Below are 27,849 nucleotides of genomic sequence, written 5' to 3' on the forward strand. Positions count from 1 at the left end.
ACTAAATCTTCCCCTCAGAGTTAAAGGATTGGCTATGGTTGAAGTAGTGAAACCTTTACTGCCGTTGCCCCCCTTCAGCCCTTAATGACAGTGTTGCTGTTCTTTTGGTGAGAAATCAATAGATCCAACTCTAAGGTACTGAGAAAATGACAGGAGCACTGGTTTGGGTGATATTTATAGACTACTCCCATTGTTCAACGGATGCATTGAAAGTGAGGCCCGATCTGTTCCAGTGACTGGCCTTGCCAATTTTTAAGAGGTTCTTGTACTTTGGCAGCAGTTGTCATTATAAGAATTTGATTCATCATTTTATTCATCTCTGTATAGTCACTTTGCAAATCACACCCAAGATGGACAAGGCTGTGCACGTAATCAACTCGTGTTATAAAAAGATATAAAAAGAGTAAGAAAGAAAAAAAAATCAGCTATTCTTTATTGGGGTTCCCAAGTGGAACAGAAAGGGACTTCTCTGGTCTTACTCTCTGAGAACTGTGTCTCCAAACACTTTCCTCACGAAGCCCTTTTCCATTCCCTACTCAGTTGACTGGCAAATAATGGGCTAAGCTTGAGTTGAACTAGCCATCTTATTATTTTTTGTATTCTTTCCCTTCTTATCTGTGTTTCTTTAATGAGGACTTGATCTCTCCATTTCAGTTGTTCACTGTTTCTTTATAGTGATACAGCTGTTATTCAGGTGCTTGATGAACTAGTTTCCCTGGTTATTTTCCCCCCACATCCTTATGTTGGCAGGATAAGCAACCTTGGTTGTGTTCTCAGATCATTCCAAATTTTCCTCAGCAGGCTTCTTTCCCAGCCAATTTGTGCTGTTTTTACTGTATGTCTTCGTTTTAAAACAAAACAAAACAAACAATATATTTATTTATTATTTAACTGGAGTTCTTTTATTAGCAGCACCGAGGCTTGGGATGCTTCATCCTAGATTAGGGACAGCATTTATTTAAAAATAATAGTTCATCCAAGCAGAAGAAAAGCAGCATGTTCACGCTCAAAGAGAAGAGAGAGTTGGCAAACTTGCTTTGCTTGGCATGTGGAGTCCTTCTGCTTGTCACCAGCCTGAACTCTGCCTAGAAATAAAGTCTTGCCTCCATTTTGCACCATGATTTGGGTCTGGGGTTCAATTTGGTAAGACACCGTTGGACTACCTGACGCCGCTCATGAGCCTGGGACATAACAATCCTGTGTGAAATGGCTCTTATTCTCATCTCTTGCTGGGCGTGCTCTTTGCTGCCAGGTGATGTGCTTGCATGCTGCATCTCACCATTAAGATCTGTTGATAAATATAGAACTTTCTGCTTATTTTCCATCATATAATTATCTTCTGAACTGTTTTGCTTCAGTGTATTTCATAATTGGCATGCCGTAGATTAAGAGGACAAGTTTTTAATCACTCCATCACTAACAAGTAAGGGGTGTTACTCCTGGTGGTGAACAGCCCTGACTCTGTTAAGTTGGTTGTATTTTAGTTTCCACTGTGTGCCCAATGGATAATAAGCAGTACTTCCTGATGGCTGTAGGGGTAAGAAGTAGAAAAGTCCTTGGCTCTGTGTAAGCAATATCTGCAACAACTAAAAACATCAATAGGTTATCACCACTGTTTTCATCAAAAATCTAAAACAGAATTGCGTGAGCCTCTGTGAAGAAAATTAACTGTAGCCCAGCCAAAAACACAACAATGGCAAAAGCAGAAACTTTTATCATCCTATCCTGAATTGTGCTACTCTTGAGTTTCCCAATATGGATGACATGGTTACGTGCATGTAGCTTCTCCTACTTTCAAAATACAGGATTTTATGCGGTATCTCACAAGCAGTGTATGTCCAGCCAGACTCACTTGGGACTGGAAACTGCAAGGGCTGAAGGCCATAAATGTCAAGGGCTTCCGTTCCATTTATTTCAGTGGATTTTAAGAGGTTTTGATCTAGATTGTTTCAAACATTGTTTGGGACATGGTCTGGCTTAGCAGTTCTCCTGCTTGGTTGTCTCATACACTTTGAGGAACATGAAACTCGATCCATTCTCCAGAGTATATTTTTCATTCTCAAGCTATCTGCCAATTTCTTAGTTATGGATTGTGTCTCTGAGTAAACTCCTAATTCAGATTTATAGAGCTACTCAGGAAAGGAAATGGATGCAGAATCCACACAGAAAATAGCTTCATGTCTGCCAGCCGGCTCCTTCCTTTCAGGCATCTCATTAAGAATCCAGCTCTCATACAGATATGGTCTGCACCTCTGAATTGCTCAGATTTGTGTGAGGACATGTTGGGAATTCTGTAAACTTGGAAGGCAGCTAGCAAAGGAATACAAAGCAGAAATATTTTTTGCTAATTAAATGTTGCTGGTGTTACCAGAATCTCAAAAGTGATCATGTGCATTCAGTGCAGAATTTGTCTGTATCCATAAGAGCTGAAAGGGCCGCTGCTTTCGCAGTTCAAGCCCCAGCCAGGGCATTCTTTAACAGTATGAAACTTTTCAAACCAAATAGAAATGGAAACATTACATCTTGGCCTAAAAAATTCATTGAAAAAGGGTTTCTATTTGTAAAATATTTAAACATTTGCCTGTGGTTGTAGGAATACAAGCAAAACTGTGCTACTGCATGAAAATCTTATGAACTAGAATGGAAATGGAGGTCCATGTGCAACTGCAGTTCAGAGGATGACTCACACACATAGCTGTAAATTATTCTCCAGAAAAATTATTCTCCAGAAAAAAATAAACAAAAACTTTATTTTCTGACAATTTCAAAACTTGCACGGGAAAGAAATACATATCTATATATACACACATACATATGCACAATTTTACCATATAAAATATTCTAAAGCAGATTCTTTCACCTGTTAAAATGGTCTAAAACCAGACCTACTTCCACTAATCCTGTCTTCTTCCTCTTATCCTCCATTTTTCTCTTCATCCTTCAATCTCTCATTGGACTGGGACAGTAATCTTGTGTGCATTTGCTTTTGGGATGTGTAAAATTCATGGCTTCTGTCCTGTCAGTAAATGAAGACATTTTGTGCTCAGGAAATTCAGTAAGTACCACCTTCCTGACCTCCTTTGCAGTTATTTCTTCTTGACCTGACTGCTTTTTACCTTGCTTGCTACCTGAACGTGAACACAAGGGAGCACCAGAGAGTCTTCTATTTTTTAAATTTCTTATTTTTTTAAGGAAAATAAAAAAAATATCACTGAGTAGGTGTGTTTGAGGAGGGAGTAAATCAAATTCCATCCAGAAGGCACTATCTGAATTGGAAGCATGGCAGAGGAAGACAGTTAGAGACAGTTCCTGATGGCCTGACCTCTTCTGATCCCAGAGACCTGGGTCAGGTTATGGCCTGTCCTACAAGTCTGCTTTCAGCCCCCTGAACAGCCCTGCTCTAGATCCTGAGGTAGCTGGCTGATGGATGGAAAGACACCTTCGCAGTTTTCTACTGCTGCACCCTCTGGATTTTAAAGCAAGGAAATCTGGTTGTGGGACAGGGCTGCTTTGTGTCCTGTCAGCAGGCAGCCTGCATCTGTCCGCAGAACGCGCTGCAACAGGGAGCTTTACGCTAGAGGAGGCGGCAGGAGTGACCTGGGGCCAAGTGCTGAGATATTCAACATCCTCCCATCTGTTTGACCTGTTTAAAGTAACCCCGATGGCTGCACCCTGATTCACCCTCCTGGGGCTCCCCAGGGCACCTCTGCAGCCAGGCAGCCCCCTCCCTGGGCACAGCACTTTCAGGGCAGGGCTCCTGTCTGGGCCTGGTTCGCCTGGACCCAGCTCGTGAGACTGAGCGACCCGCAGCTGTGCTTCCAGTGGAAGCCCAGGTATCCGAGCTGGTCACTGCCTCACACGGTTTAGCAGAGCTCCAGGGTGTGTAAATGGTGTCCTGTGGATGTCACTGGGTGTCAGGTGTGCACCTGTGTTCCCCAGGGCAGACAGAGTAGGGTTCAGTCCCCGACACAGAGGTGTGTTCATGTCTGTTGCTCAGAGTCGAGGCTGCTGTGGAGCTCTGCGGAGCAAGGAGCAGAGCTGGGCATATTAACATATTTATGGTGTTCCACAGCCCAAAGAAGTGAAACTGTGATGTGCCAAAGCTACTTATCTGTTGCTTATGACTATTGCACTACTTCTGTGTAATCAGCCAGAAAACTATCTTAGGCAGCCCTATTTTGCCTCTCTTGATGTCACGAACAAAAATCCCATTTACAGCAGTGATACAGAAACAGGGAGGAGCAGATGCTGAGAATAATATATTTTAAAATTATCTTGATGAGGGAGGGGAGGGTGCAGAGGGTACTACAGAATAAACTTACCAGATTTGATTAGATATGTGACACAAAACGAGCAGAAAATTAAGAAGCCTTTTTTTAAGAGAGTTGCCTATAGGAGTGTAAACCCTGAAGACTAATTCCTATGGTCTGGGGATGACATTAGTTAGAGGTTTGGAAGGTAATGAATCTGGGCCCTCAGACAGGTGCTGCTGGGATTCTGGTGACTCTTCAGTAATAATTTTCTGTACAAAGGTGCCACAGATCTTAGCGTCATCTTCTCCCAGCACATGTAGGTATCCTGTGTGTGACATGGTCAGCAAGCTCTGCTAAGCATTATGGCAGCATGCTTCCACCTTCAGCTGCTTCATCCCTGGAGAGAAGACTGGGACCAGGGCAACAAAACTGCCACTGCTGGCAGTGGCTCATGGTCATGCCCATAGGCTCAAGCTAGGTCTGCTGGTTTCTCTGGGATGGTGGAAGGGTGGGAATCCACCCTGTCTCTCCCCTGATACACATTTTCTGATGCAGTCCGCAGGCTTGCTGCTGTGGCTACTGACTGGCTTGCATGACACCTGCAGGTGGGCAGGTCTCCAGCACTGTGACCCTGGCTTCAGAGGAAGCTGGCTGCAGGAACACTTGCTCCTTTGATTCTCACCACCATGCTCTGACTTCAGCAGTGCCAAAGTACTGATACATGCAGAATTAAGTGACTGCTTTTAGCCAGACTGAAGCAGCTCACACAGCGTGATGGGTTCACAATTATACTCTGGCCTACTGCAAAGTTGAGAGAGGCATTAACTTTGCTGCAGATCTTTTTTTACTGCTCTAGTGTTGTTCTCTTGCCATGTCTGCCTGCTCCTGAGAGCAAGGGGCAGTCCAGCTGTATTTTTTTCACTGTCTTTATTGACTCATAGTTAACATTTCTTGATGTTTTTAATAGAAGTGTAACTCCCGGCCCTTCTGGGAATACGTCTGATTTTTCTGGTTTTATCTTTCTCATTGATCTCTTTCTAGTTACTTCAGCCAAAGGTGAGGAAGTGTTGTGTGAATGATGGAGCAGCTCTTTTTTGTAACTAGGTTGTATGAAAGGGTCAGCTGTTAAGCTGGGATTCTTACAGAAACCCCAGAAATAGGATCTCTCTGCTTTTGTGCAGCCAAGACAATTACTCCAGGGAGAACACTCTTCAATGCACTGAATTCCTGAATTCACCTTTTCACTCTTGTATGCTTATATATATATATATATATATATTTTCCTCTGGAGGGTGAGCTGGACAAAGATTACATAAGGGACATAATCCTGTGAGGCTGAACCCTTTGCAGACATTTATTATGGCCTCTGCAGTAAGAATTGCTCAATACACGTTACAAGGCAGTGACAATAAATGACTGCTGTACAGGGTTACTTTAAAAGAATTTGAAATAGATTCTGAGGTAACGTGTAGCAGTGAATAGAAGAGGAGAATAACCTGGTGTTATTGTCATCTGATAAGGACCCTTAAGGTCATCATAACATAGTAAATGGGCCTATAATGATATGGTGAATGCTAATAGAACAGAGAAAATATCCTGTCCTTAGTCCTCAACAACTCTTTGGCATTCTTGTGGCTACTCTTTTTCTTTTTAGATAGTTAAGACTTGATAAAAGGTCCAGTAACTTGCTGGACTAATTTGTGGGAGAACATATGTATTTCATGCTGCAGCCTAAGAGGAAAATCAAAATTTTATCAGGTTTCAGGAAGAAGTATTTCTGGGATGTTATTATGCCATCTGGAACTATTATCCATCTTGTATGCTTCTAATTCAGAGAAGGCAGTGCAAATAAATGTGCAAGGTTACTGCACAGTGTTAGGTGCCAGGTTTGTTTCTTTGGTTAACCAGGTACCATACTGTCTGTATTTTGCATATAACCATCATTTCAAACCTAGGAAACACAGCTGCCAGAAATCTGAACATTATAAAGCAGCGATTAGGGCATTAGGAAGTAGAGGTACATCTGCCATCCTGCAGAGGCCACAGGCAGGGGAGGAGCTAGACATGTTGCTCTTCTGTTTTTTGGTGTAACATGTGGTTACATATTTTTGTACTAATAAAGAAGACCTCACAACCAGTTGAGAGGTGCAACACTGAGTCAGAAGAAAGTCCTTTAAACCAGAGACAAGTCTCTTGGCAGCTGGCAAGTGGTTTTCAGAGATGCATGAAATCACGTCAATGTGTTCTGTTATTACCTGCAGCACAAACAGGGCAGACTCCCAGCTACAGGTGCAGTGTAGGTACACATGTCAAATCGAGTTGTGATGTAGCTCTTCATCAAGTGAATTTGCTGCAGTGCATGGTTACATGGATGGTCCCATGTGTTCGGTCTCAGAGCACAGACTGCTGCTGCCTGAACAGAAAATACAGTTCTGCTTTTCCAGGGAAAATTCATCAGCTTCTGTCTTTGGCCCTCAGAAAATGAACACGACAATAATGGAGGCCCCTCCTTGAAAGAACCTTCTGGAAAATTATAGGCAAGAGGCTACCTTCTTACCAGTTTAGTCTGATGGTGTGCAAGCACAATGTGAAGCAGAGCACAGCTGAATGGGGAAGGTGGCAGTGTATCGTAATATCATGAGGATCTAAATGCCACGCACTTGGTCTGGGCGTGCTCACTCCTGAGGAGAAAAAATCAGGTCTCCTTTCGACTACGTTTCTCAAAACCTCTCTTGCAGATCTAGGTTTACCGGAGTCTAGATTTAATGCTCTAGCATTGATCTTTTCTGCCAATTGATTGATGAGGTAATTGATGGAGTCTTATAGAGTTGCTAATGAGTAGAAACACATGACAATTTTCCCCTATTCCAGCTGTACTGGGGGCAGCAATGTAGGAGGTGAGTTCTGGAAATGGATGCTCAGTGCCAGGGCTTCCACCACAGGTTCAGGTTCCCTCATACACAACAGCACTCAGGAATTCATGGCAAAATCTTACATGTTGTACATGTAAGTAGGGTACTTGCTGTCACCTGTTTGAAAGATCTTGTTATCCACCTCCCCATCAAAGTTCAGCTTAGACCAAGCAGTCTGATTCTTCCATGCTGCATTACTCTTTAGGAAGTGGCAATTACCCTGGATGCTGTGCAATCATCTGCTGTAAAACATTCCCTGATATGAGCACGAGGGCACAGTGAAACAGAAACCTGTTTGGGAATAGTGGGCAGTCTGGAAACTGGCTCTGACATGCTGGTTAATTGTCTTGAACAATGAAGCTAGATGGTGGGATTTCCCTTTTTCCCCTCACAAAAGGGACATTTTTAATTAGGATAATTTCCTTGTCTAGCTTCCAGGGGAACTGTCCTCAAGAACTGGAAAACGTAGAATCAGTGGGAGAAAGGGGAACATTTAAGGTGGTATCAATGTCAAAGATATGAGGCTACATCACAATATCACTGCAGAGTCCACGGAGAGACAGGGATACTTCAAGGGATGATGTAGAGTGCCTTAATTCAGTGTCTACAGTAGACATTAACAGAATGTCAACTCAAATGAAATCTCTGACTCATTCTTTTATTTTTTTTTAGCCTTTGTGCCTCATTCTCTAGGTGCCCTTTAGTTTTTCACTGTTCTTGAAGATGTAATTTGATTTCTAGGGCCACCTCCAATTCCCCCATTCTCCTTTATGTGTGTGGAACTCTTCCACGCTGATTTGTTCCTCCCACCCATCCCTTTGTATAGAATGGGGTGAGCAGCCTCCAACACAGCGTGCCCAAAAAAGGATTGTGCAGTTGTAAGGTGCTTGTCACCATCACACCTCGTTCGCAGCGGGAAGATGACTCAGCTGCCACCCCACATGGCTGGGATGTGTCACCAAATGAACGATGACATTTTCAAATGCGGTGGGACTAGGGAGTGGAGGAGAGGGGAGAGGAGGAATTGGACTGTGAAGGGGCAGTGGGGAACATCAGTGTTTCCAGTGATGTGAAGCATTTACTTAAAGAAATATTCAATTTAGAGAAGTGTCACCTGAGCTCATTGTGATCTATTATTTTCTTTTGCAGTGAAGGAAAGGCTGGTTCAGTAGTTAGAGTTTTGGCATATGACTTGAGTAATCTAAGTTCAACTCCCTATCTCTTGAATCTCTCTTAGCCCAGCTCTGAAGCGAAGCTGAAAACATTGCTCCCTCGTGAGACCACTGGGAGACTTCAATCACGGTCTGTATGTGCTGACGTCATGGAGCAGATCTGATTGATGGATGCCCCCTGATACATCAGTGTTTGTGAAGCATTTGGAGCTCTTTTGATGCGTAAAGCCATAAAAGTGCAAAATTTTCTCTCTTCTAGAGAACAAAATGTATTCACTACTTGTGCTGGCATAGTTTGGACTAAAATTAAATCTATTGTGTTAAATGGTACACAGACAAATGAGTCTTAAGGCTCACATGGAAACTAATGCATGGAGACAGCTTGTTTTGAAAGGACGGGCTACTTAAGTGCTTCAGATACTACAGATGGTGAAATAGATGTTGAAAATCCAGTTAGTTTGGGCTTTTGTGTAGAGAGACTTTACAAGTCCAGGAGGTTTTCACTCTCGTGGATAAAGCTCATATTTATTCTTCACTGCAGTGGACAGATGCATGAGCAGTTAAAAGAGGAGCAACTGGGATGTAAACTGGGGTTCAATCCATCACTGACTTCCTTTGCTGCTGTGGGGAAGTCACTTAGACACAGTGAGCCTCTGTTTATCTGTACACATGGAAAAAAAATCCTTATTCTGCCTCACAGAGGTCCTAGATCGTAATGCTCATTTATCAGATTTTTTAAAAAGCCCATTTATGTACCAGCCAGCTGTCTAGGACAGTAGAGAGCCTCATCTGGCTGTAGCCTAGAACAAAGTTCCCTGATGCTTCAGAGGTGTTATGGGACCATTTGGTGGTGTCAAACATGAAGTCCTGGCCAGAGTCCAAGTTCAGCGTAGTCCCAACCTGTTTACTGGAAATTCTTTGCATGTTCAGTAGTGTAAGCTCTTGTCTGTTTTGCATTGCTATTGTGAACCTTTAAAACAGCTGACACGCTGCACCCCAGAGGAGCTGCATGCTATAATTGGTAAATCTTTTTTTAAAGTAAAGCAGCGCATGGCATTTAAGTGTTTTGAGATTCCTTTTGGGAAAAGGGAGCTTATATAAAAGGGTGTAAGGGTACTCTGTTTAGATGAGAAGTGCCTAAATATGTTTGTTCTTTGGTGGAGCTGTAATCATGTATTCAGTGCCTAATGAACAGATGACAGTGATAAATGTTTGAAGAATGTCATTATAGAACAAACATTTCAAGCCAGTAGGTGGAAACGTGGATTCAGCTGGTTTTTAGGAGTCATGAAACACGAAAGCAAAGGCCTGGAATGAATCTCCTTTGTCAAGAAGTTCAAGTCTGTGCTGTCAAAGGCATTAACTCCTTCACTGAGTAAACTCTCTTTAAAACAATCTGGGGATTGCTGTTAATAAAAAGTTGTTTCGTAATCCCACTCTTGTGGTGGTTAGAAGTTATTTTATATTACCCAGCATGAAGCTGTTAGTTCTTTCCTTAGCGTTAATCCCCTAAGATGTTTATGAAGAACAATCATATCCCTTTCCCCTTTAATATTGCTGTACTAGGTCCTCCATGTCGGATAGAGTTTTTGTCTTCCTGATCATCCTGTTGGCCCTGTTGTGTACCAGTTCTGATCTTAACAGACTTGCTGAGTATAGGTGACAGCAAATACTGACTTTTTCCCAGGGGAGAGTTCCTTTAGTGGTCTAACAGCTCTTTCTCTTACTGGAAAGAAGACACTTCATGGGTTACAATGACATTTTTCCCCCATTCCTGCATCTTGATGGTGTCATTTGCTGAGCAATTGATACAGCATGCTCTGTCTTTCTTTTGATTAGCTCCTGGCTTAAAGTCACAATTCTTACTAGTCCTTAACTGAGTGGTTGCACTGTGATCCTCCAGAGAACTTGTGATGGTTCGTCCATTCCCGCTACTTTTTGAGTGTGATTTCAGAAGGGGAAACACAGAGTGAGACTAGTCCCAATGGGAATCTACTAGTAAATTCCCTCCATCTTCATATTTCCAGGTTTGATACTAGTTATTGCTATTTATAACTATTGCAATTCCTTACCCAAATCCCTTTAAAGCCTTTTTTCTGGGTTGACTGACAATTTCCAACTGTTAACATAGCTTTACTGGAATGCAGGTAGATGAGGTTTACTCCAGTTCTTGTGCAGAGGAAGCAAACCTTATCAGAGTTATTGTGATACTGTAGATCTAGCTTTGGGAAAGTCTGCTTCCAGTTATCTCCATTTTTTATTTTTTTTTAATTTTTTTTTCTTCAGAAAAGATTGTGAAATCCTGCACATGGCAGAGGCCAGAATATCTGGCCTGTAGCAACCTGACAATTTTTTTTTTTTTTAATCTTTTAGCAGTTTGGTAATGAAGAAAGCAGTTCTAAATCTTTGAGGTGAGGTCTGTGGATCCTCACGTGGCTTGCCTAATCTCTGAGACTGGCACAAAAAGGACATGTGGAGTTTTACTTCTTTTCCATGGAACTGGTAATTTCCTGTCCCATGTATGTATTTCCAAACATTGCTTTGACCGTATTTTCATTATTACCATCTTTTAAAAAAGCCAAGATTGACTGCTTAGTTTGTTTTGAGGTCCTGTCTCAATCATTGTAGATCTTTACCCATTGTTAGTTGTGGATTCAGTTCTTCCTTTTCTGATTTCCTTTTAAACATGGAAAAATTCCTGTTAAGTCAGTGGTTTTCGTTTCATTTGCTAAATCTGTGAAATCCAGTGACAGGGGAGACCATTTCATGCAAAATGTTAAATTCTGTACAACCAAAAGAGCCTTCTGTGTGCTAAGGGAGGTAAAGGTGGAGATAAATATTTGAGAAAAGAAATGAGCTGTCCAGCAGGATGAGCATACAGCAAAATGTATCGAGATTCCCTGCAGGCTTCCCAGCAGCAATGCAGCAGGATCTCCTTAAAGCCTTGGCTTCTTGAAAGCTTCCACTGCCAGCCTGGCTGGTTTGGGAAGTTTTTCTTTGAGAGTGATGTGTGAGAGTCCTCCTCGTACCCATCAGTCCCTTCAACAGTCTGACTGGGAGGGACCAGCCAAGGGGGAACACCAATTTATCCTTTTCTGCATGCAAGAATTCTCTTTGGTTGCTCCTTTGCTGTTCTGGCAGCCTGTGACCTGGATCCTAGGCTGGTGTAAACTGGGAGAGGTTTGCTGAAGTCAAGAAGTTGTACTGATTTACACTCACGGGTATAACGGATGGATGCTTTCATCCCTGTCTATTTTCCAGAGCTGGTCCAAACCTGCAAACAAATGTTGGGCCAGTGTTTATTTTGTTTGGAAAGGCTGTTTGACTTGATCGTCTTGGATGTTGAAGTCATATTTGCCAAATTAAGAGGGCTCACACTGGGGCTTCCCACAGCAGAAGAGTACAGATGCAGAATAAAGAATTATCCCCCAGGGAGGAGCTGGAGCAGACCAGAAATCCCTCTGAACGGAACAAAGCAGGCGGCCACACATCGTTGTTTCCATTTGCACCCTTTATTACTGAGTAGCCAGATTATTTAAACAAAGGAGTATTTGAGAAAGAAAACGGATGTGAAATGGTCCTGCCATCAGTTATTCCCCATGACTGTTGAGTCCAGGCTATTTCCCTTATCATCTGCATGTGTTCATTTGTTGTCTTCTGTTTCAGATTGCAAGGGTGTCGTACTGCCTGATGTCTGTGTAGTGTTTTATACCATCCGCATCCAATGACAACTGTCACATTGCTCAGGCAAGCATGGGAGGACAGAGACAAAATATTATATTATGTAGAGCAATACAGGGAATTCTAGCAGCCTAAGCTGGGGAGCTGTGGCTGCGGTGTATGTAATTTCATTTTTCTGGTAGGACAGTTCCACTTCAAAATTTGTCATTGCTGCTGAAACGCTGCCCTTGGCTTGCGAGTGATGACAGCGCACGTAGGCCCACTGAGTGCTGCCCAGGCTGATAAAGATCCTTGTGCGGACCCTGAGCTAGCATGGGGAATTATTTGATTTTGATTTAAAAAGGGAAAGACTAGAAATGATTGGCTGCAGTGCTGGCAGTTCTTCCCTCCTTCCCCTTCCCTCAGCCTAAGCAAGTCCCACTGAGGTTAGATAAGACGTGGATTTATGGAACATCAGCTCCACTTTGTGAGATGAACTGCCTCATACCTACCACCAAGTACAAGCACGTAGGTAGGCAGCAGCAAAAGAGTAGCCAACGTGCCATAAATCTACATATGGTAACGGGCTTCTGGAGCCACCACATCGGGCTCTTGTTTCCTGCCCTTCCCTTGCAAGTAGATTCAGAAGTGGGATAGCTGTAGTTTTCTAAGTACCCGTCAGCTTAACTCAGGCCTTAGCTGCCAGTGAAGGTGGGTGCCACAGTCCCGTGGATTTAAGTGGGAGTTAAGTGCTTCCACGTGTCCTAGCCTACAAGTCCTCCTTAGAAGGAGACAGGGCTCATGTGCATGTCTTAGCTATTTGAAGGAGACAAGGGATGGAAAGTGGAAAGAGTGAAGGCTACTGGAGATGTGAGGTGAAGGCAAAGCTTCACAGAAGAAGTTTTGATGAAAATACCTGACCTCAGCACAGAAGAAAACACATTGCTGACTAACGTGAGACAATGCAGTGTGTGAAATAGGCAAGCACAAGATTTGGAAAGCAGATGACCTCTGCTCATAGCCAGTCTGGTAGCTGGAAAATGCCCCAGAGATCTGGACATATTTTTGCATGTTATCTCTAATCACAGAGTATCTTAGTCATAAATCTTGTTCTGTGCAGAGGTAGAAGTCCATCTCAGGACTCCAGAGGTTGAATTAAACACAATCTTCCCACCACTGCGTGCCAGCAGTGTATATCACTTGTTCATAAAGACAAGGCCTTTATTGCGGGGAAGCCAGTAACAAGGCAGCGAGTCATGTCTCAGACTGTAACAAAAGTGCAAAAAAAAGTTCTCCTGGCAATTTCTGAGGAAGACTGACGTTGTGGTGCGATAATGTGCAGCCCCTACTATGCTGTGTAAATGGGAAGAATTTTCTAAGAAGTGCATCTGTGTTGCCAAATTGACTTAAAACCAAACTTTTGAACTTCAAGCTACGTACAGCACAGTAGTAAAGACATCTGAGGGAGAAACAGGTGTTTTTGAGTTAACTTTTAAGAAAGCTCCTGTCCACACAGCATCCTGCCTGGCAGACCTGACCGGCAGCTGGTCAAAATCCTCTGATGGAAAACTTTTGCCGAACGGTTGTTTTCTTGAGATCTGCTTGTAAAAATGTTAGTTGCTTCTAAAAAGCATAAATAAAATGTTGTTTTTCAGAAAAGCTTTTAAGTAAGTTCTCGTTATCTTCTGAAAAATGTGTTTTTGCTTTTTAAAGCTTCTGAGAGAGGTGGGAGGAGTGAGTGACTTGCTTGCTTCCCCCTTTCTTTGTGCGAATAGGAACAGGCTGCAAGAAGTGGGGAAAAAATGAAACAGTCATAAAAACTTGCTGCAAAATTATTGCCATTTTTAAACATGAATATCTTAGTTTTAAATTTTCTCCGTGAGAAAGACAAACTGCCAATGGTTTTAAATGTTGAAGTGAAAAAGTGCACTTTATTTAAAATTTGGAAAAGAAAGTAATGTTTTTCCAAACCAGGTCTATTTTTTAGGTAAAATTTCATATAAATAAGGGAAAAAATGTGGCACATTATCTCAAGCTTCTCCAAGCAGCACATCATGAGTTACCAAGAAAGCTGAAGTGCAGGGATCCCTGAGCAGCAGCTAGGGGAGCCTGCCCTGGAAGGTGGAAAGCCAAAGTGGAGCCTGAAACCTGAGCAAGCTCTGGGACAGGGCAAGGAAAATGCTCCTCGTGGCTCTGCTGCCTGCTGTCACTGCTGCAGCGTGGGCTGGCAGGCGGCGGTGTGGTGGCAGCTGGGGCTGGGACGTGCCTGCAGCGTGGGGAGCCTCAGAGCCGGAGGGCGGCTCTGGCTGCAGCAGGCAGACACAGAGGCAATTGTAAACATTCATCCACTGCCTGATCCACAACCAGCTTTAATCTGTAGGGCATGCTCTTCTCAATAAATCTAACACTAACATTAATTCAGAGCATTATTACTAATTGCATAAAGTAATTATTCTTTTTCTCCCCTTCAGACCTACCTGAATACTATGATGCTAGACCTCAAGAAAGGGGGAAAAAATGACCTAAGTCCTGGTCATAGCATCTCTGCTTTCTTTACAGATCTACCACGTCTCCAGGTTTTGCTGACACCTGACAGCAAACCACGGTGCTGCATGCTTGTATTAGCTGACCCCGAACATCTGGGAAGGGAAGGCAGCTGGAGGCCTGGAGTTGCCAGCTTGTGTCAGAGCTGGAGGCTGGAATTCTCTGCCTCTGCACATGTGAGTAGGCTGCTCTGGTTCCTGTTATATTCCCTCTACCTCCTTCCTAGGGAGGTGTAACATCCTTCTAAGATGCACAATTTCTGAAAGTGCTGTTATAGTAACAGTTGCTATGGTGGAAAACCACTGTGCCCAGCATCCCCACCCTTCTACTGCTAGAATTCGCCTCCCTGCTACCACAGGCACTGGGAGCTGCAGGCACAGACTTGCCATGGGCGTGCAGAGCTCCTCTTGTCCCCTGCCTCTGCCTTGCACTCGCCTTAGTCTGCCTGATTGCTCTGATTGCTCCCAGGGGTCACAATCGAGGGGGTCAACCTGTAAAGTCTGGTCTTTCCACCACAAACCCTTCTGACAGTGTTGAGGTTGGCTCAGAAACCAGTCCATGAGATCTTGGTATTAAAGAGCGGGGTTTGGATGGCTGAGAACTCGTGTCTCATCCTCGCCTAACAAGAGGGTTTAACTCTTGCTCTGCATGGTGTGCTATCAGACACGTGGGCTAGTGGAGAGCAGGATGAAATCAAGTCTGTGATACGTGGTGTGTATTCCCTCCTCCACCCTGATGTGCTGGTTCGTGTGCCATGCTAATACGAAGCTCTTTAAGCATGGATGCATGGGACTAGGTAGTGTGTACTGCATCTCATACCCACATGCAGAATAAAGCTGCATTTGCCCTCCAGCTCGGTTAAGGCAGTCTGGTTTGGTGGCTGCAAATTACTCATTTCTCTTCCTACACTCTGTGTTGTGTGCTTAGCATGAAAACAGTTTCTGGCAGTGACAATCTGTACCACATCCAATATGACAGAGTCCCAGATGCGGCTGCAGTCTTTAAGTGCTATTGCAGTAGCTCTGCTAATGAGTTCTTGCCAGATCAACTAAACCAAATCCTGGGGATGTGGATGTGCTTGCATTACGAGGGAGTTCTCCCTCATCTCTCTTAACTGGGTTTCCCGTTTCCTAAAGCCAATGCTGACATGAGGTACCTGCACCCAGCCACACAGACGATGACTCCTTCCCAAAGCTGAACCGTTCCTGTCTTAAAAGAATGGAAAATTTTGACTTACCCTGGGGCACTGGGGTGTAGCTGGCAGCAGTAAAACAACAACAACAACTGACAGTAGTGAATAAAGAAAGTGCTTTTCCAGATGATGGGGAGTTCAGGATGCGCTCACAATTGAGTTTTTGTTTGCTGTTGTTCTTCTTAAATAATTGAAAATCCAGGGAGTGTGTTAGGGGGAAGCCACTTTGATATGTTGGGTGCTCATCTGTCCGGGAGGATGTGGTCTGCTCGGGGTGGACCGTTTCCTTCTGGGCACAGAACAGAGCAAGGATTGTCCGGGTATGAGAAAGTCGGAACTGTGATCCTTCAGAGCACGGCCTTGTTACTTCGGGCCTTTGTGTTCAGAGTCAGGAGTTTCTTTAGCTCTAAATTTGTGCTGTGCTGTAAGGCAAATGGATGAAAAACATAACCCAGGGAAAAGGCCAAGGCTTTCTTGCGTTTGCACTAATGTTGCCCCCTTCATATGCTTGTTGTTGTTTTATTATTATTATTATTATTTTCCCAGTGAATGTATTTTTGTTGTTGCTGTTTTCCCCTGAAATTTGCCATTTCTGTGAAAGCAAGTCTGGGACTTTGCTTTCAGAACCCAGGGAGGCTGGGCTTTAAAGGAATATATACTATCACCCTTAATGTACGTACTTGGGCAAAGCGGAATTTTTCAACTTTTGGCATTGAATATTCTTTGATTCTCATCTCTGTGACACTCCAGTTCTTCCACTTAAGATGCACGACATATTTAGGAGCTTTTGTAAGGGAAGACAATGTAGCTCCTTATGATGTAACTGATATTGGCTTTTATTTAGGGGCAAAATAATGAGCAGAAGTCCTGGTGGCTTGACCTCATTTCGCAGACTCCTTATTCTGGTGATGTCAATGAAAGGTGACATGGAACGAGGTAGCACCCCCAAATTCTCCTCTGTTTGTGCTCAAATTCATCAGCCCAGTGAGCATTCTCTCTCCCTCACACCTGAGGGCTGCAGTGCACTGCTGCTGTGGTGAGGTCTCCACATCTCTGCACAAGCTGTCCAGCTCTGCAGGATCTCTGCTCAGCTTCGTGCTGGCCAGCTTGTGCTCCTGGCTGGGAGCTCTGCCTCTGGCCCTTCCTGTACTAGTTCAAATGAAGACAAGAAAGGACGGTGGAGTTGTTCCAGCACCTTCCTTTTGTCTTGGGGCCATCCTAACTCTGTGGGGATTTTTAAAGCTGTACTGTTTTTCTTCTTCTCCTTCTAGGAGAAATACCTCTGTGCGTGTTTTTCCTGCTTGCAAAGTTTTGCTTTCTGCTGAGCCAGTTCCCTTGCTGGTGGGCCCACCTTTTTGTTTGAAACACAAGCTGCAGGATAAATTCTCTATTTATTTCACCGGCTTTGTCAACCACACTGCAGGAGGATGGGCTCTGAAACTGGTGCAGGATGAAGGGTAAATGCGATGAATAGGTTTTCCTCGCTTTGCTTTTAGGCAAACATTCATGTTTGTTTCATCTGTCTGGAAGCAGGAGAGTATTACTGCAACTTGAGTGCTGCTTTCTCTTGATTATTCACCTATTTCTGCCCTTGTTTTTCCTTGTTTGCCTTTCCTGTAGGTACATATGTTCTTCTTACCTCCACACACATTAAATGTGTCTTGGTAGATTCAGCTCCTGTTGTAAATTCTGAGTAACTGCCTTGATTTTAGTGGAGCTGATTTCTGGGGACAATTCTCATGCACCTGATGGAGTTAGAGTGAAGTATACCAGGAATGAATCAGGGAACAGTGCTCTTGCAGTTCTTGACCTCCTAGGAGCAGATGCTGGCCATGTTCCTTTCTGTGGCATCAACTTTCTTTCTTTTACCCCCTTTACTGCAGGGATCAGTAAGGGCTCTACCTGCTGCCTCTTGTCAAGGGCTGGTCTGATGCCTCAAGAGAGTAAAAGGGGAAGAGAAGGCAGGCACCTCCTGGAAAAACACTGCAATTTTGGCCAGTGTTGAACCTGAAGTCCTTTAGCCACATTTCCAATGTGACTTGGAATCTGTCCACAGCTAGCCACATCAGACATGAGCCCATGCCCCACATATTACTCACAGATGTTCAGAAGTGACATACATTCCTGATAGCTTCCAGCAATAGAAAACACAGAGCAACAAGAGGATTATGAATGAGTGAATGATTTTTTTGTGAGGCTGGGGAGTGCTGTGATTGTGTAACGGGGCAGGGGTATTTGATAGGCTGGTTGCTAATTTTGCAAACCCTCAAGTGTTGATCTGTGTGGATTAAATGCATGCTGAAGACGTTTTCTATACTGTGCCACTTGAAATTCTCTCTTGATGCAGGGGGTTCAAAGCAAATCATTTTCTGTTTCCTATTTGCTAGTGAATGCATGCCATTTAGTTTGTAATTGGAACGCAGCATGCTGCGTGTGACTTTGCAAGATCATGAAAAGTGGGCCATTTTCAAAATTGTATGAGTATTTGTCAGCTTTGTTTTAAAACAGGAGCCATACATTTTATGGGGCATGTGAATATACATATTAGTTTTCTCTCACAGGTGAATCAGTTGTATTGTGATCTGACATCAACTTCATGACCCTCAGGTTACCTTCTGTACTAAATTTTGTCTGTTGCGTCTATATTTAGATTTTAGCTTTGATTTTCTTAAAAAGAAAGACAAAAATATGGAAAAAAATAGACATAAAAGGGGCTGTACTTCTAGGTGTTGTTCATAAGCCAGGAGATTCAAGTGAGCTATGCCAATTTGGCATGTTGAAGCTGCTTGACAGTCCATTTCTTATTAAACACGGTATATTAAAAAAAACATCAATTTTACACAACTGTGGATCTGTTTGATTAATGTGTTTTCTAGGGAGTTTTTAAATACTCCAACTGGCTGAGAAAAGTCCACTGATGCTTAATGGGGCATGACAGTGGCCTCAGCCTAGCTCTGATGTGGAATGTCATCCGATGGGGGAGACAGAAAGGGTTATGTTCCTAATGTTACGGGGGATAAAATGCAAGCAAATTAATGGAACAGATTTCCTTCACACTTCTGGAAATACAATTTTTTCAGGTCAGCAAACATGAAACTCTTGATATCTTTGCCTCTGAAGAACATGTGCCTTTCAGTGAGAAACAAACTCCTTTTTTTTTTTTTTTTTTTTTTTTTTTTTTTTTCCTTTTCTGATCCTCCTTTTTATCCTTGAATCGGTGATTTGTTGTTGTTGTTTGGTGGAGGGGCTGAGGGAGGGAACTGGGGGCAGTTCGCAAAGATGTGACTTAACATGACAGGAGTTAATCAGAGTTCATGTGCCAAGCCAGCATTAGTCAAAGAAAGCGCTGCTGCTCTTTCTGGGAGAATAAACATCTTTGTGCAGTTCAGCTGTCTTGGTATTTTGGCGGGGGGTGGGAGAGAAAAGGTTCAAAGAAATGCTGTAGGATCCTTGCCTGCCTATGATTTATAATGTACATGGCATCTGTAGAGCAAAGTGGACTGCAAAGTGCAGTGCAGAGAAAAATGCTGTTACAGAGTTGAAGTGGGGTTATCTGGAGCACCTAATTTTGCTCTTGGTGAAAATTTTTACTGTTGCTCAAAGAGACTGGATTTAGGCCACTGCCAGGAGCTGTTGAAAACCCCATTGTGGGCTGAGGTTAACTCCAAAGGAGCTTTGCCATTTTGTGATACAGGATTGAGACCAGTGAGGAAATGGGGGAAAAAATAAGGAAATCTGGAAGTACTCCGAGTAGTTAACTGGTATGGAGGTTGGGAGAGTGCTTGTGCAGAGAAGTCCATTGGACTGAGGGGTGCTAAACTGAGGGGTGGGCAGTTTGCAGGCTGCAGTGTATGTGGGCTGGAATTAACGCAAGGACAAGGACTGACCCTGAGCTTGATTCAATTTTATTCTCACAGAGCGAGTAAATGGTCAGTGGGATCTTGTTCTCTTGTGGATTTGTTGGTCTATTTAAAACATAACTCTGTGCTCATTCCTCTGGGATTCATTGGTCTTATCTCAGTACTGCTGTTGATCAGTAAGGAACAAACTTGACTGGAGGTATGGATCCCATCTGCCCCCTAACATGACAGCCTTTAGATCACGATTGTTATGTGGAAGCTAGGTGTACGTTACATCTAAATAAAACATTGCCAGCATCCTGCTCTGCCGCACCAGTACCTTTTCTAACATTCAGAGGCAATTTCTCTCTCATTCCTGTCTTTGCTCATCACCAGTAGCCAGATTTCACAAGAGAGAATCATTCAGCAGGCCTCGTTTTCATGTAGGTCAGTTTCCTGTGCATTACTCAGGGTATCGTAGTATAAAAATAATTTATATTCACATCAAGGAGGCTTTACAGTGTTTTTAAGAAGCTTTAGAATATGGGAGAACAGGATAGACTGATGACATGGCTTCTGTTTTTCCAAATATGCAGTTCACAGAAGATTTTTTGAGCCAGGTGCCCAAGGAGTGGTAAAACGAATTCAGGCGATGAATAGGTTTCTCTTCACACTCAAAGTGGGAGTCAAGAATTCCTCCACACTCCAGTTGGGTTGGGAACAAGCTGTTCGTGCCATTTTTTTCTCCATGATAAAAACCTTGTTGTTATCTCCTGGCTTATCAATTAAAGAGTTGCTTCAGAGCACACAAGTCTCATTAGATCTGAAGACTCAACACCTTGATCTATCATAAATGGTTTAAGATTAATATGGAGGAGGCTAGCTTTCTTTTAGTACTTTGCAATTTGATTTAGCCTAGATATTATTTCCCAATGGAGAAGGGAGTTGTTTACTTTGGAAATATCATAAGTGATGGAATATTGAGAATCGATCAATCATTGCCTTGACGCTCACACACAGACATCACTGAGATGCAGCGATAATTACAGACTGCGATGTTCAGGTAGAGTTGTTTAGAGAAGCGTTTTGATTAAACCTCAGCAACTAATGAAGGGTGAATCTGGACATCGCATTATGATGGAGACATCCTGGCTTTTGTCTTTGAAATGTATTGTGTCATTCAGAGAAACGAGAGTGTGTAAAATGATACCACCTTTGTCAACATAAAAACCGTTTCTGCCTGCCTCAATTCCATGTGCTGCCAATGTTAATTAAAAGCCCATCCTTTGATGCCTGGAGAGTTTCTTTGAAGCGGTGCAACTGAGGACAGGCTTTGGCTCCAAGTTTCTTTCGTTCTCATTTGCTTATATTGACAACGAATATAAATCTATGAGGGCAAAGATTACACTTGTTCTCCTTTTAATGGGACCACTCATGCAAGGGCTTTGGGATTAGATCTTAAATTGGCACCTTTTAAATCTCTGATACAGTTACAGACTCATTAAGCCATGTAGAGCTCTCACTTTTCTTACAGCTAGAACTGGCTGGAAATGACTTTTCTCCTTTCTCAAAATATGTTTTCTAACAAACATTTAGCCTGCCCACTAAAAACAGTGCAAAACACTAAACAACAAATGCAGTTAAGGTGAAAATACTCAGCTGTATTTCCTCTTCTGGTGAAACAAAGCACAGAGAAATCAAAAATGTCTGGGAAAAAGTAGATGACATCTGGGAATAAAATCTATTGCTGTGTTTAAGAGAAAATCTTAGGGAGGGGAAGGATGAAGAAAGGAGCACCAGATACATCTTCGATGGTTCTAATCATTGGTATGTTTAAGACATCTCCTTGCACCCCTTTAATGTAAAATGGCATGACAGACCAACTAGTAAAACTATTTCTCCTCGTCACCATCCTCAGGCTTTCTTGCATTATCTCTTCCCTATGAGAAGAGACCAGCCAGGCTCAGCTAGCAGACATATCTCTGCTGCCGCAGCTGTGAGATAACCGCTCTTGGGATGGAATGGCTGCGGGGATGATCCAAGCTGTCGGGGAGCAAACTCAGTGGGTGTTCCCCAAGGAAAGGGACTGCTCCTGTCTCTGCTGGGTTCGTCAGGGGTTGCACACCTAAGATCCAAGGTAGTTTGTGAATGTGCGCTCTCTGGGAGATTGCAAGGGCTGGCGAGGGGCTGGAGGTGGGTTTGTGTGGCAGGGAAGAGTGCGGTAGAGAAAGTTAATGCTTCCGCAGCCTTGCATGCAATGTTAGTAAGCAGTAAAATGACTCATTTTTTAAACTGTGTTTGAGTCTTTAGTGTCTCAAGACTTGGACTGGAGCTTGTATAGGATCCAGATCTTGAAATAAATACACATTTATGTGCATTTGTGACAAGGAAAATGTTTCAAAGCCTATGAGGTGGATTCCAAGAGTGCTGCTGGAGACATGATGAACCTGGGGGGGCTTTACTGGAGGAAGGATGAACGCATCTCACTGCCTGATAAATACTTCTCTGCAGGATTCTGAGTAAAGCATCGTTGATATCAGGATATGAAGTAGAGTTTGATCATTCCCCCATGGGCAGCTGTTTCTGACCAGGAGTCCAACATCCTAAGTATTTCTGTGGGACTGATTTTCTGCTCAGCTGCATTTTGTACAGTGAAGTGAGAGCTGAATCTTAGAAACATGCCTACTTGTACCCACCTGCTGCTGATGTAAATTATGACAAAGGTGCAAGGTGAAGCCACGCACGCTCTGTCACTTTTCACAGTCTTTCTACCTGGCTTTGTTGGTGTAACAAGGGGTAGTGATTTACATTGAAACATTACTGTATGCCCACACCAGCAAGATGTCACGTGCAGAACACTGTTCAGACCACTGAGTTAGTTGCCTTGACTGTCATTGATATAAATGGTGGTGCTCAGATCTTTAAAAAAAGATCCTGAGCAGCTTCCAGGAAGGGGCCCATTTATTAGTGAGCATATTGTAAAGATCCAGGCTTTAATATTGCATCTAATGGGAGATATTGTCAAGGAATTGCTGATGATAATTTCTCTGAGTACACCCTTGTAATTGGTTGGTATGCAAAACAGTATTAATGTTAGTCCTGCAGGCATCTGTGTCCTTCAGCCCTGGCAAGGAGAGATCAATGCACCAGGCGACATGAGAAAGTTTCTAGAACATGTGGAATACCAATTTTCACATCTAAGTATGAATAAGACTTATCTTTTGAGGCTGTAGGTTGGTAGAGGGAATATATAAATAAGGAGAAACTCCCTTTTGAGGTGAAGTGTAGTCCCCATCACACATAAATTTTTGACCTCTGCTCAGGGCAGTGAGTGAAATGAATTAAAGAAATAAAATCATTCAGAAAACTTAACCATACCTGTGTCAGAAGGCAGAGCACTGTCTATGATCCTGGGCTTTTTAGTTCAGTTTGCCATGGATATTATCTCAGTTGCCCAGCTGAGTTGTTCTAACTGGATACCCTTTAAGTCATTCAAAAAAAAAAAAAGAAAAAAAAAAGAAAAAAAAAAAAAAAGAAGTCAATGTATGACCTGCATTTGCCTTCAATAGTTTGCAAAATCCTCTGGGATCTGCTGGAACCAGGGGATAAGAATGTCACCCGTGACAGGGTATATTCAGAGCAGCTGGGGCTGCTGACTCACGCTTTCATTCTGCAGGTATTCATTCAGTAATGAATGAGGCAGAGGAGCAGACCCTGAGAAAACTGCACTCTCTGATACCCTGCTGGGTCTGCTCGGAAGGTAATGGAGAATGTCTGTTCTCTCCAGGGGTGTAAAGTACACTCTCTAAATGCAGAAGAAACAGACCTGTTAGAAAATAAATGTGCTTGTAGATACAAGGAAGACAGAGAAATGAAAAATTAAGCCAAGCCAGACTTTTTTCCTCAAATGAAGACTGATTTCACATTGCAAATGATGAGAAGCCATGAGGATAATTTAGCAGCTGGGGCTTCTCTATGGGTTTGACTGGAAAAAAAACATCTAGCAGCAGCATCCCAGCACTGGTTTGCAAGAGGGTTGCTATTAATTACAACCCTACATCAATGATGAGCAGTAGAATTAGGAAAAGAAGGAAGAAGTTAAAAGTCAGTAATCTTCCATACATCTAATGATGTCTTCTTGGACATGTGTGTTCTGCTGGGACTTTCTAATACATCCAGATTCATTCTTGCTGCCACAGCTGTTACAGACTGGTATTTCCCTAGTGCTTGTAGTCTGGGGACTGTTGAGCCTCATAGTATGAGGTCTGTAAAGAAATACAGTGAAGAATCACATACTCCAAAACCTCTTCTGAAGCTAGATCAAAACTAGCTTCTTGCTGTGTTTTTTTCACCCTGCTGGGCAGCTGAACTCCACCACAACCACTCTCTCCCTCCCCGTCCTCAAGGGAAGAGGGGGAAAAAATGGAATGGAAAAGTGCTCAAGGGTTGAGATAAGGAGTGGGAGATCCCTCACCAATTATCGTTGTAGGCAAAACAGACTTGACATAGGGAGATCAATATTATTTATTGCTTATTACTAACAGACTAGAGCGGTGAGAACACAAACACCTTCCCTCAGCCACCCCATTCTACGTCCTCCCCCCTGAGCGGCACAGAGGAACAATGAGGAATGGGGACTGTGGTCAGCCCCTGACGCTTCATCTTCAGATGCCGTCCTTCCCAAACTGATCCTGTGGGAGCTGCCCACAGGCAGCAGCTCTTCAAGAACTGCTCCCGCATGGCTCCATACCATGGGGTCCATCCTCCAGGAGCAAACTGCTCCAGCACAGGTCCCCCACGGGCGGCAGCTCCCCCCAGACCCCCTGCTCCTGTGTGGGCTCCTCTCCACGGGCTGCAGCTCCAGCCCAGAGCCTGTTCCTGTGGGGGCTCTCCATGGGCCGCAGCCTCCTCCAGGCCACATCCACCTGCTCCACCAGGGGCTCCTCCATGGGAGGGCTGCAGCGTGGAGATCTGCTCCGTGTGGGACCCAGGGGCTGCAGGGGGACAGCCTGCTCCATCAGGGGCCTCTCCACAGGCTGCAGGGGAACTGCTGCTGTGTGCCTGGAGCACCTCCGGCCCTCCTGCTGCACTGGGGGCTGCAGGGCTGGTTCACATTCCTCTCTCCTAGCTGCTGTTGCACAGCAGTTTTTTCCTTAAATCTGCTTTCCCAGAGGCACAACCAGCATTGCTCTTGGCTCTGGCTAGTGGTGGGTTCCTTCTGGAGCCAGCTGGAGCTGATGTGACATGGGGCAGCTTCTGGCTGCCTGTCACAGAGGCCACCCCTGCGGTTCCCCCACTGCCAAAACCTTGCCACATAAACTCAATGCAGCCAAAAGTTACCTGAGATGCTGATGTGAAGGAAAGGAGGAAAAGCTAGAACAATAGGATACCCTGTCAGTGCCTACTCAATTTTTTTTATAGAAACACCTGCTCAAATACAGTGATGTGCTCTTTTTGCCCATAGCCTGGCAGATAAGCAATCACTTAATCTAAACATCTGCTTACAGTTGCTTGGCTACAAGGTGGTTTGATCAAAAGCTTTATTTAATTGTATGGTAAATGGCCTCAAGGGCTTCCTTGCCTCGTGTGTGTGTGATGTGGAAACGGGGAACAAAACCTGCTATAGAAAGGAATCTAAAGGGTTGGTTGGCGTTACCTTCAAGAACTTTGCCTAGGTGTGTGCACAAACGAACAAAAATGAATAGAAGGAACTCCTACTCCCTCTTCCTCATGAGATGGCTTCTGCTGCACTCACGAGCATCCAGCTTGGGCACAACAGGAGGAGGCTAACAGAGAAAATCCTAGGACTTTGTCAGGTCTGAATTGAGGAGGAAGTAGAAGACCAGCAGCAAAGTTAAAAGGCAGTCTCAGAGCAATGTTGCATTGCAGGTGAGTGTGCAGCCTCACTGGGGACTGCCAAATCTAGTGAGCAAAGATTTCACCCTCTGGTCCCAGCTCAGCCAACACAGCTACAGCTTTTCTCTTGCTGGTGTGGAGGGGAGCACATACCAGATGCTCTGCTACCTAACAGGATGGACACCTGCACTAGCAGGTGTGAAATCTAAGTCCAAGACGTACAGGAGCCCCGAACGGAGTATCTGAGATGTTAAATCACTCCCTTTGCTGCAGGGAGAGATGCAACCTCAATGTGAATGGGGGTGTGTGAGCTCCCTCCTGTGTCTACTTGTGTGATAAAGGTGGACCTTGATGAGGGACCTCAGCAGGGAATACTCTAGTTGCCAGTTAAAGGTCCCTCTGAGTCTCCTGTGTTGGTACTGCAGTGGTGATGGCAGTGCAGGGGAAAACCTAGCGAGGGGAGTAAGAAATACTCTGTCTGGGCTGGCGAAAGTTAATTGCAGCATAAAATGCTATTATGGTATTAATGAGAAATCCACTTGTGGAAAGTACAGTGTCAGCCTGACCCTGCTATTTGTAAAATTTACATAGCAAATAACTAATACTAATCTGTTTGATTTAATCAAAAACTTCAGTTTAAAAATATTTAAAGAAAAAATTAAAGACTTAAAGAAAGACTTTTTCTGTTAAAGTTTGCTTCTTCCCTCAGATTTTCAGAGACCAGAAACCTCCATATTTCAAAATTTCAGATGTGTAGTGCTTGAAGATCATATTTTAACCCTATTTTGTTCATTATTTTTCTTAGAAATATGGTAGAAGACTGGAATGAATAAATTCCAGCTGATTTCTTCTCTTTCTGTTTTACTTTCTTTGGTTCTTTTGCCACACTGTCAAGCTTCTGGGGTTGAGGAAGTATTTAAAAGGCACAATGTGAGGAAATGGAAAACATTTTCCCTCCCCAGTTGGAAAAAGAACAAAACACCTGAGATCTTTAGTTTCTTTGCATCACACTACCAAAGACAGAAATGAGGAAAGAGGGAAAGAACATTTCCTTTTCCCAAAGTAACAGAATTGAACTGGCAAGGATGTGTGGCCAAACGAAGGGTTAGTGCCAGAAAGCTCTTTTTTTTTTTTTTTCACCGTACCTGGCGTGATCTATGAGCTACCATTCCTTTCCAGCAAACATTGCTCCCAAGTCTCAGCTGTTTGTAATTTTGAAATGATTTTTAAAAAGAGTCAGTAAAAATCTGTGAGTGGAAAACGTGTTCTATCTTGGGATAACGTGGGGTCCAGGTGCCCCCACCTTCCTTGTTCACCCAGACCTGGTTCCTTGTCCTACCGCCAGCCAGATAGCAACGTGACTGGTGTCGGTCACAAAGTGTCAGCATCCCTCTAGTAACTGGGCTGAGATAAATCCCTCAGGTGTCACCCTAATGTTTCTTGCTTTTTTACTAAGGACACACCTTTAAAAAGGCGCAACAGCTGAAGCAGAGCTATTGAGAGGAGCTGAGAGCGAATGCTTTCTGGGGAATGTCTAATTGTATAAAGGAGTAGGAGGGGTTGGGGTGGCCAAAAGCCTGTTCCGAACTTCAGCTTCAGAATATCGAGGCAATTTCAGCTCCATTTTTCAGATGGAAAACTAGGAAAGAGGTTTTAAATGACTTGCTCCAGGCTCTGAAAGGGAAATCAGTGCTGGTTTGACCACTAGAACTCTTAGCTCTCTCTCTGTTCAGCCTACAGTCAGCCCCTTACAGATTAATAATCAAAATAGCGCCTTTCAGCTTTTATCAGACCATCTGATCTGACCTGTGGCTGTGAAGATGAAAGGCCCTCTTTGCTTCGGTTAATCCCGCAGGCCAGCTTCTTTCCTTTCCTTTTTCTGTCTGAATGCATTATTTCCCTGTCCTGCCTGCCCACTTGTGGCATTTGTCTCCTGCTGCCTTGTAACACTGATACTAGTTTTCATCTGACTCTCTGCAGAAGACTGCAGCCACTTCGAACAGCAGCTGCCTGTTTCGAGATGCTTATGAATTTCCTTTAGTATTTCCTCCCCTCCCTTGGCAACTCCTCTCAATATGATTTATGAATAGCAAGCATAGCTGGGGGTGATGCGAAGTATCAACACCTCTGACTTGCAGTGATAGGAGCCAGGGTAATTAATAATAACAAACCAAGAGAGTTTGTTTTGCAGGGAGGTCACGTAGCCGAGGAGTGCTATTCTGTATTCTCTGGGAACAGGGGAAGTCAGTCCTAGCCCTTCCCTGTGCAGTTAAATCTGCATGTCATTTTCCTTAGATAATTAAGTAATTCCAGCCTTCCAAGGAGAGAGCCTCCCCCCTTTTCCCTGTTAGCTTGCAGATGTAGTACATGTACCTTGCGGCAAATCAATGTTAACTATATTACCATGCATTATTGCAGTAA

At 43.6% G+C, this 27,849-nt stretch overlaps 1 long non-coding RNA gene across 1 annotated transcript in view; it reads left to right on the forward strand.

The window, feature by feature from the left end:
* The window catches only part of LOC118169165, a 70,548-nt gene extending 46,754 nt beyond the window's left edge, over positions 1–23,794 (forward strand). Inside the window, exons 4-5 of the long non-coding RNA XR_004751949.1 lie at positions 14,557–14,717; positions 23,249–23,794. This is a non-coding gene — a long non-coding RNA (uncharacterized LOC118169165). The remainder of the gene's footprint in view (positions 1–14,556; positions 14,718–23,248) is intronic.
* The last annotated feature ends 4,055 nt before the right edge of the window (positions 23,795–27,849 follow it).

This window comes from Oxyura jamaicensis, chromosome 6, assembly GCF_011077185.1.
Source record: "Oxyura jamaicensis isolate SHBP4307 breed ruddy duck chromosome 6, BPBGC_Ojam_1.0, whole genome shotgun sequence".
NCBI lineage: Eukaryota > Metazoa > Chordata > Aves > Anseriformes > Anatidae > Oxyura > Oxyura jamaicensis.